We start from the raw sequence: 8,467 nt of genomic DNA, 5'->3' as shown, positions 1-8,467 counted from the left end.
TTTTTTTTGAGACAAAGTCTCACTCTGTCACCCTGGGTAGAATGCCATAGCACCATAGTTCATAGCAACCTCAGTCTCCTGGGCTCAAGTGATCCTCCAACCTTAGCCTCCTGAGTAGCTGGAACTACAGGCACTCACCACAATGTCTGGCTAGTTTTTCTATTTTTTAGTAAAGACAGGGTCTCACTCTTGCTCAGGCTGATCTTGACCTCCTAAGCTCAAGCAATACCCCCACCTCAGCCTCCCAGAGTGGTAGAATTAGAGTCGTGAACCACGATGCCTGGCCCTATGCCATAGTTTTCATTCATTTAAAATAAGACGCTAGCCGGGCTCGGTGGCTCGTGCCTGTAATTCTAGCACTCTGGGAGGTCCTGGACCGGTTGCCTGAGCTTACAGGTTCCAGACCAGCCTGAGAAAGAGGGAGACCTCATCTCTAAAAATAGCTGGGCATTGTGGTGGGTGCCTGTAGTCCCAGCTACTCAGGAGGTAGAGGCAAGAGAATAGTTTAAGCCCAAGAGTTTGAGGTTGCTGTGAGCTATGATGCCATGGCACTCTACCAAGGGCGACAAAGTGAGACTCTGTCTCAAATAAATAAATTAATAAATAAAATAAGATGCTAGACAAGATAACCATGGAGATAAAATCAATTGTAGTAACCAAAGGAAATCCGTCTGTATCTCTGCCCTCTTTGTATGAGAGTCTGTCTCTGTGGCTGGAGATGTTTAGCAAATACTTCAGGAATCTGCCATGAACTTTAAAGAGAAGACTAAGACAGGTTTTTGTATTTTCTAGAGAGCTAGACAAAGGGAAATTAAACCCAGGGCCTAGTTTAACCCCATGTTCTCCCACCCATTCACTGCCAGGGCTCAGGTTCACACACACTGAACAGTACTTACGTTCTTCGGGAAATGTCATCAGTTGGCCCCGTTCCAGGGTTTACAGAAGCCTTATCACTATGCAACCAGTGTTGGCACTCAAAGCCCTGCCATGCGGAACCTTGGACACTACTGAGATTGATGCTCAGAAGATGAAAAATTAGTGGCAGCAGAAGCTACAAACTGCCTTGTGACAAAAGACCACAACAGTGGCTATGTTTAGTCACCCCCGGGGAGTCTGGTGATGTGCTGATGCCTGGTCTCCACTCTCAAGGATTTGGATGTCATGGGTCTGGGAGTGGCCTGGACATCAGGATCTTTCTTTTCCTTTTCAAATAGTTCACAGGAGGTTGCAAAGTTCTCCCTGATGGTTACATCTCACATAACTGTAGTATGACAATATTAAAGGCAGGAAGTTAACCTTAGTTCAATATGTGTAAATACCTCTCTGCCATTTTATCACATGTGTAGATTCATATAACGGCCACTGCAATTAAGATACAGAACAATTCCATCACCGCAAAGATTTCCCTTTCCGGTATCACCTACACTCCTTCTCTCCAACATCCCTAACCCCTGAAAAACACTCATCTGTTCTCCACCTCTAGAATTTTGTCATGTCATTAATGTTATATAAATGGAGTTAAGACAGTATGTACCCTTTCGAGATTGGCTTTTTCACTCACCATAACATACTTGAGACTCATCTAAGTTGTGTGTATCAAGAGCTCGTTGCTTATTATTGCTGGTATAGATTTAGTTTTTTAAGAAACTGCCAAATTGTTTTCCAGAGTGGCAGGCCCATTTCACATTTCCAGCAGCTGTGTATGGGCGATCCAATTTCTCCACGTTCTTGCCAACATCGATATCGTCCCTGCACTTTCCTTTAGCCATTCTGTAGGTGTGTGGTGACATTTCGTTGCGGTTTCGTTTCCATTCCCCTCCTAACTGAGGATGTTGGACATCTTTGATGTGCTTATTTGCCATCTGTCTATCCTCTTCAGTGAAATGTCTCTTTGTGTCTTTTGCCCATTTTCTAATTAGTTTTGAGCATAGACCAGAGAGATGGAGGGAGGGGTGCAGCACATCAAAAAGTTCTTTCAGGGTTTCTACTTGGCAGCCGAGTTTGGGAAGCATTCCCTTAGTATACCCTCTCTGTGTGGGTATACTCGAATTTAAGCCATGCACCCGTGCTAATATTAAAATAAGGCCTGTATGGGCACTAGCCAGTTAAATGGTCCAGGGGAAAGGACTGGAGGGGTTTTTGATGACCTCAAGCTCCTGGCATATACTCACCACAGAGCTGGAAGAGGGTCTGAGACCTGCAGAGAACACTTCTGGCCACGTGATCCAAAAGCCTTCTGCTTCAGAATTAGGGCAGGTGTGCGTGTATGTGTGTGTGCACCTGTGCACATGGGTAAAAAGTGGTGTGATTCTAAGGTCCCAAACCCCAGACCTACTAAATCAGAACTTGGAGGATGGGGCCTGGAAATCTATATCCATAGACTACGTCAGGTGTCCTCAAACTATGGCCTGCAGGCCACATGCAGCCCGCAGAGGACATTTATCCGGCCTGCTGGGTGTTTTTGCCGCCGCTGCCTGTCCTGCTTAGCAGCCAACTCTTCCCGGGGCCCACAGTCCGGCCCTCCAACAGTCTGAGGGACAGTGAACTGGCCCCCTGTTTAAAAAGTTTGAGGACCCCTGGACTGGATGATTTCCATGCTTTCAAAAATTGGAGACCTACACTGTACCCCATGTTTGCATTAATGTATACAGCTATCATTTAATAAAAAAAAAAAAAAATTGGAGACCGCCCTTGTTTAAGTCTTCAACTCAACACTTCAGGGCACAGGTGGATGCCTTCCTATTAAGAAATGAGTTTAAACAGGAATTGCCTTGAGCCAATTTGGGACGTCAAAACTTGTGTTCTACTTCAAAGATAGGAACAACAGAGAGGGGTTGTTGTCATCTGCCAAGCTGGGCTTCTAGAAGCAATGATCACAAATAGCATCATGCGTCTGTGTTGAGAAATACTAATTTGTAGTGATCAATAATGGAAATAATAGCTAAGATTTATGGAGCACAAAATCTTTTTCCACACTTTTTTCCGCACTTTTTCCACACTTCACTGGCCCTTTAATTTTTTATTTATTTTTTGCGATGGTCTTACTCTGATGCACAGGCTAGAGTCCTGTGGTGTCAGCAACCTCAAACTCCCAGACTTAAGCCATCCTCCTGCCTCAGCCTCCCAAGCAGCTGGGATTACAGGTGCCTGTCACCACACCTAGCTAATTTTTCCATTTTTAGTAGAGACGGGCTCTCACTCTTGCTCAGGCTGGTCTTGAACTTGTGAGCTCAGGCAATCCATCCACCTTGGCCTCCCAAGTGCTGGGATGATAGGCATGAGCCACTGTGCCTGGCCTATTTAATTCTTACAACAACCTAGAGGGAGGTTATTATATACCCCACTTTGTAGATGAGGAAACCGAGGTTTAGAGAAGTCTGGTCATTTTCCCAACATGGAATTTCCCTCATTTCTGTCCTTGGTTGGCCTACACTCCTGTTTTTATTACCTGTTTAGAAGACCAATATAAACCTCATTTAAAAAAAGAAACTATAAGGATTTATAAATATATGCACCCAGCCTAACTAATTGCTGTGGGTGGGACTGACAAGTGCTGCCCAGAGGTTGCGTCTCTAGCTGCTTCTCTGGGGTAGTTCTGCAGCCTGACTGTAAATGTCCAGCTGGGGCTAAATAGCTAGAAGTTCTCTGGAGCACGGAAGTGGTGAACTACCGCACAGTGCTGGAAATTACTTTCACCCTGCTACCCAGGAACCTGCAATTATGGGGAGAACAAGCCACACCCCTAATACACACGCGTGGCCCAGGGTCCATTTACACGGCCACCGTTCAGCAGCTCTCTCAAGTGAAAGCCCTTTTGTTCTGCAGCATCTGCACTGAATCACCTTGCAGGCTTGCCTCACTTCTCTGTGTGGCTTTGACATCGTTGATATTTTCATAACATACAATGCTTCTCTGTTCATAATTCCTGGTTCAGGGCCAGGTTGTGTGTTGAGCCTCAGGTAAGTTGAGAGCTAGGCACATATGGGTAGGGTGAAATGGTTTCCTCCCTTCCTTCCCAAGTTCTAAACCTGAGCCTGCCTCCAGGACTCCTAGCCTTTGGTGTTGCCATAGAAATCAGAGCCTGACCTGTGGCTTTGGACTTGCACCTTCCAGCTGCCTTTGTCTATGTAGCTTGAACTGTGAGTGTTTGAATTGGCTGATCACATTATCAGTAAGCCAAATGCTTTGTAGTTTGATATGAATGAATCCCCTAAAAAATCATGAGGTTCTCATTTATGTATATATGTATTGCATTTTTTTTTGAGACAGAATCTCACTCTGTTGCCTTGGGTAGAGTACAGTGGTGTCATCATAGCTCACAGCAAACGCCATCTCTTGAGCTTAACCAATCCTCCTGCCTCAGCCTCCTGAGGAGCTGGGACTACAGGTGCCCACCACCATGCTTGGCCAGTTTTTCTATTAATAGAGATGGGATCTTGCTCTTGTTCACACTGGTCTTGAATTCATGAGCTCAAGCAATCCACCTGCCTTGGTCTCCCAGAGTGCTAGGATTATAGGCACCAGCCACCTTGCCCAGCTTGATTTTTATATTAAATTTAGGGCGCCTTCCTGCTTTCTCTTAGTCTGTCATATGATTAGGACAAGGGAAGCCTCAACCTATATTTGCTCCAATTCTAAATCCCCATTTGTTTTTGTTTTTATTTTATAAATTTATAATTTTAAGGAAGAGATGAGTGCCTGCTGTCCCCACCACAGCTCTGAATTTGTCAAGATGATTAAAGTAGTAAACATTCAATGTGAACTGGCTTTTGCCAAATGGTTTCAACACAATCTTTTCATAGTAAAAGATTTGGACAATCAGTAAATCTAATACATACTTCCATAAAAGTTGATAATTATGAATAGATTCTCATTTACGCCAAATGATTACTTTTAGTGTGATCTTTGGGGAGAAGTCACATCATTGTCATTGCTATCCTGAGTGAGAATCTCTCCTCAGTTGAAAAATGTGATGGTAATCATGGGCATTTCTAAGAACACGCCCTTTTTTTGGAGACAGAGTCTTACTATGTCGCCCCTGGTAGAGTGCCGTGGTGTCACAGCTCATAGCAACCTCAAACTCTTGGGCTTAAGCGATTCTCTTGCCTCAGCCTCCCAAGTAGCTGGGACTACAGGCGCTCACCAGAACCCTCGGCTCTTTTTTTGTTGTTGCATTGTTGTTTAGCTGGCCTGGGCTGAGTTTGAACCCACCAGCCCTGGTGTATGTGGCCGGTGTCCTAGCCACTGAACTATAGGTGATAAGCCAGAACAAGCCCAATTTTTATAAAGTATTCTTCCTCCTACAAACAAGGGAGGAGAAAACGTTTCGTAGTATATTTAAAACAATGATTGTTATTCTAAATTTCTAAAAACCATGACGTTAAAGTTTATGTATTCTTTTAGCATTACCTTAAAGGCTAGAAAAAAGGAATACATCTTCAGAAAAGCATCTTAATCAATTTAAACTTGAACCCTGGTTCATTTTGAGCTTCTGTTGTGCATGTTTAAGGCTTCTTTATTTTTGATGCACAGAATGCAGTTGATCTTTTAAAACTGAAACATGTAAGCTTATAAGCAAGAAACAAAAGCAACCTGCACAGTTGTAATAACAGAATAGAAATTACACTGCATGACCCATTGACTGTAAGGCATCCATCCTATAGCAGGCAGTTTGTCTGAGTCTTTTAGGAAGACGGTGATTCTGTATGCTTTTTATATTTTTACTGAGGGTAGTATTTATACCATTTATTATTATCTTAAATACCATTATTTTAAATGGTAGAAGTACCATTTATTATTATCTTATCTACTAATACATTGGTGGAATCAATAAAGAATCTACATTCACCTTCAAAAAATACCAAAAAGAAATCAGAGCCTGAGACAAAGGTGTAAGGCTCCATGGGAGCAGGAAGGGGAGTAGAAGTCAGGGAGACACCGGGGTAGTGTGAACCCAGCTGACCAGAGTGCCTCATAAACCATACCTGTCACTAGTACACAGGACTCTTTGGAGGGGCCATGGAGAAGGGAGAAGAGTTTATCCCTGATCCTTGTGTCTCCCAACTCCTCACTGGTCAAAGGTGATCCTTTGGGGATTCAGCTCTCACTCAATTCTGGCTCGTCCCCTGGCCCTCCAGCGGCTGCAGGGCAGCCATCTTCTCTCCCTCAGGGGCTTCATCTGCCTCGCAGATGGGAGGAGCTAGTGCCCTGTGGTCGGGCTGGGCTGCAGCCCCCATGAGGTGAGCGCTCTAGCAGTCAAGCCTGAGCCCAGCATGCCACCCTTCCCCAGGGCAAGCCACATCTGCGGGTGGTGACAGAGAGGAGGTGACAGTGGGAGGCCAGGGCTCCCCTCCACTGAGCAGGTAGCCAGGCCAACCTGGACAGCGTAAAACTCAGATCCAGTACAGGACCCTTGCCACTTCTATTTGTTGTTGTATTTGTGTTTGGGTCAAAATTCTTGTTTGCAAGCCACAGGAACATCCTTCAGCTTTCTGAAGTCAAAAAGGAACTTACTGGGCATACATTTAAGAGCTTTCAGAAACTGAAGGATGAGCTTACTGCACAAGAAATGAGAGCTGTCAATTGGGTAGAACAACAGTGGCCCAAATGCCTGTCTCAGAGGCAGGACCTGTCCTCTTCTACAGCCCGACATGAGTGCCTCCTCCTGAAAAGACCCCACATCGGGCATGCCTCCAAAGTAGTGCAAAGGCTTTGATGCTTGTTATGGGGTTAACTGTGCCCCCCTCGAATGGATTCACATCCTGAAGTCCTAACTTCCAGGACCTCAGAGCGTGCCTTTATGAGGAGACGTGATCTTACAGAGGTAATCCGGTTACAATAAAGTCATTAGGACAGGCTCTAATCCAAGTTGACTGGTGTGCTTATAAGAAGAAGGCGATTTGGACCCAGACACACACAGAGGGATGTGAAGAGACACAAGGAGAAGGTGGCCATCTACAAGTCCAGGAGAGAGGCCCGGAACAGACCCACCCTCACAGCCCTCAGAAGGCACTCACTCTGCTGACATCTTGATTTTGGACTTGCGGCCTCCAGAACCATGAGACCACGAATTTGCATTGTTTAAGACACCCTGTTTGTGATACTTTCTTATGGCAGTCCCAGCAAACTGATAGAATTCTGAAAAGCTAAGAAGAAAAAAAAAGAAGAAAATCCTTAACAGTTTGTTGAGGCTTTTGCAGACTGCTAACGACCCTGATGTGCATTACATCACCTGGCAGGGCCGTCTTCATGGACAGGAGACTTGCCCAGTCACACAGGGCTCTGCTGTCAGCACCCAGAACTTGGAGCAGCCCCCGAAGAAGGCTTAGTGCTCTGCCGCCATCTTAAAATTATTTGTAATTTTTAAACAAAGGGCCTTACATTTTCATTTGCACTGGGTCCCCCACATTGGATAGCAGATCTTGTCACCTGATTATCCCAGGAATCCTGGGAAGTAAACCAAGTCTTTATCATTATTTGTGTTTTCTGATGATGAAATCAAAATGAGAGACATTAAGTAACTAGGTCAAGGTCAACAGAACTACTCAGAGCTGGATTAAAAACTGAGATCTCTGATGCAATGACTTCTGTGTTCCACCGAATTTTGAGGTTCTGTAATTCTAGAACCTACCTAGAAAGTAAGAAAATTTGGAGGCAAACTTTTACAGAGACACTTTGCTTTCATTCAGTTTTGCTGGCTCAAGTTCAACACACTTGAGCCTATCTCAAGTTCAACAGGCTCAGGGTCTCCTGGATAGTCAAAGCTTCCTCTACCTGTCTCAATTGGCTGAGACCTCTTCAGACTACTTTTATTAGTGTTTCTACCAGACATCCTTTGTCTGGAAAAGCAGGATTTGAGCCTTTCTAGGCCCCAGGTCAACCTTGCTTGGGTTCAGATACAAACTTCTGACTTTAGGCCACTGGTTCAGTGCCTTTGGCCAAGGTTCTCTAGAAAATCCTTCAGGAACCAATTAACCTTTTCGCAGGTTCTAGATACTCAGCCTCTTGTCTTTCCTGGAATAAACCAAGCCTTCTAATTGTCTGTTGCAGAGTTTCATCATCTCTTCTCTCCTTCCTGTGACCTTGCTTTACTAATGCTTTTCCATCAGGCCAAATGTCCCTGCCCTTTGACAGCTGCACTGTTCAGGGGTTCTGGTCTCACGTGTCTGCACCATTGTTCATAGTGGACCCACTACCTGGAATACATTTCCAACCGCTCTCCTCCAGACTCCAGTGAACCATCAGATCCCTCACAGAAAGCCTTCCACGAAACCCCAATTAGGCCAACGTCTTTCTTCTGTGCTCCCAAAGTACAGAGCACATGCCTCTATTTTACAACCACTTTACATGAAATCATCTGTTAGTGTGTATTTCCCATTGGACTAGAATATTTCCAGATTCAGGGGTTGTATCATTTTCCTTTTTTTTTTAGTTGGCAGGTAATATTAATAATTGTATGCATTTATAG

Source organism: Otolemur garnettii, unplaced genomic scaffold, assembly GCF_000181295.1.
Source record: "Otolemur garnettii isolate 467f Iridium unplaced genomic scaffold, OtoGar3 scaffold00012, whole genome shotgun sequence".
Classification (NCBI taxonomy): Eukaryota; Metazoa; Chordata; class Mammalia; order Primates; family Galagidae; genus Otolemur; species Otolemur garnettii.
This window is presented reverse-complemented; position numbering follows the sequence as displayed.